The sequence below is a fragment of the Chinchilla lanigera genome, unplaced genomic scaffold (genome assembly GCF_000276665.1).
Source record: "Chinchilla lanigera isolate Chin_1 unplaced genomic scaffold, ChiLan1.0 scaffold00047, whole genome shotgun sequence".
NCBI lineage: Eukaryota > Metazoa > Chordata > Mammalia > Rodentia > Chinchillidae > Chinchilla > Chinchilla lanigera.
This window is the reverse complement of record NW_004955448.1, coordinates 10925368-10926953: the sequence shown is the minus strand read 5'-3', so window position 1 is coordinate 10926953 and position 1586 is coordinate 10925368. Positions and strand designations below refer to the sequence as shown.

The 1586-nt window shown below is 50.5% G+C and overlaps 1 protein-coding gene across 1 annotated transcript in view; it reads right to left on the bottom strand.

Moving 5' to 3' along the window:
* The window catches only part of Smc4 (structural maintenance of chromosomes 4), a gene marked incomplete in the record, with an annotated part of 33972 nt that extends 33671 nt beyond the window's left edge, over nt 1-301 (bottom strand). The window contains 1 exon segment of the mRNA XM_005393119.2: nt 202-301.
* Between the last annotated feature and the right edge of the window lie 1285 nt (nt 302-1586).

Sequence of the window (1586 nt, the reverse complement as noted above, 5' to 3'; positions counted from 1 at the left end):
GCGGCGCGCGGGAGCCCGGCCGGGGGGAGGGGTGACAGCGGGAGAGGCGCGCAGCCCCCGCCCGGACCGGCTGCGCGCGGCCAGCGCAGTTAAGCAGCGTGTGACAGCCGCGCCCGGAAAACCAGAACTTTACCTGCGGGACGGCCCGCTCCGGCCGCGGCTTGAAACGGTTCTACAGGCCCACCCCCTCCCCGCTCCTACCGGTGTTTCGGCTCCGGGTCCTTCACTCGAAAATGGCGCCTAAAATACAAACTCGAACGGAAATTCGTTACAAATGCGCGCAATGCTTTCTGGGATCCACTAATTTAAAATAAAGTGCGGCGATTAGCACCGCCATCTTCTGGTCGCTCGCGCGCATGCGCAAACTCCTGGCGGGAGCCCGGCAGGAGGGGAAGTTTCTATTAAGTGGAAAAAAAAAAATGAGAAATGCTTTCTCCGTGGCCTAAGCAGAAGCACTGCTGCAGGAACTACAGCGTTTGCAACAACAACCTGGGGAATTTTGAAAAAAAAAGGGGAAAAAGGAGGAGGGTCCCGCTCACAGCTGGAGGCGGGGCTCGGTTGTCCAATGACACCCCTTAAAGAGAGGGCGGGCTCGATTGGGGGCGGGGCCCAGGCCCAGCCCGGTGACGTGCCCCTGGGAAGTATCGCGGGAAGAGGGAAGATGCAGCGCAGCGCTTAGAAATCACTATGGTGACGGGAAGGTCGGGAAGCTTCTTGAAAACTGGTCGCAGGTCTACGTGCAGACACCGCTGCTTTCCTGGAACTTAAGGTGAGTCTTTACCTCCTGGGGGTTTGTGGCAAGGGTTTGGAAGTTGTAGCCATCGCAGGACTCTGCTGTCGCTTGCTTTGAGAGCGCTTGCTTCGTAGAGCATCAGTTATTTTCTGTTTCGCTGAGGACTTTAGGGCTCTAGCGGTCATCTTTTGGGATGCGAAGGAGGAAGCCCCGAGTGTGAAGGGAGTAAAGGGAAAACTAGAAGACCGGGTTTAGTGAGTGATTGTGTAGTTAATCATGATTTCGATTTTCGAGTTATTGTTGTTAGGTAACTAGTGTTGCTAGTGAAAGGGAATTTTGGGCTTTTAAAATCCTTTGACTAAAGTGTTTCTAATGGAAGAAACGGTCTGCCCGGGTTATGAAGTTATCTTACAAGGGCATTATGGATCAGCAATTCAAGTCGCTTTTTTACACGTCGTACTGCTCAGGACGTAATAAGGATTATCTGACAAGCACTATAATGAAAATTCCTCTCCCAGAGTATTTAGTTTTGTTAGTGGGTTTTTAATTGAAACCATGGAACTGACGGTAGGTGACGGGGATTTAAAGCTCATAACACCCTGGAAATCGTATACAGAGTTCGTGTGTGCATTTTTCTGGAGGGTTGGTTTTCCCACAATTTCCAAATCTTTGAATTTGGTCCTAATCCCTCACAATGTTAAAGCACCGCTAGTTGATGTGACTGCCTTCAGTATCCACAACGCTTACTTTTAGAACTGCTGGGCCCTTTTTTTTAGCTAGGACTTGGCGTATTAGAATACCAATAAATCTTTATGAATTAATTGGCATTGTTGCTCCGAATATACTATGGCTC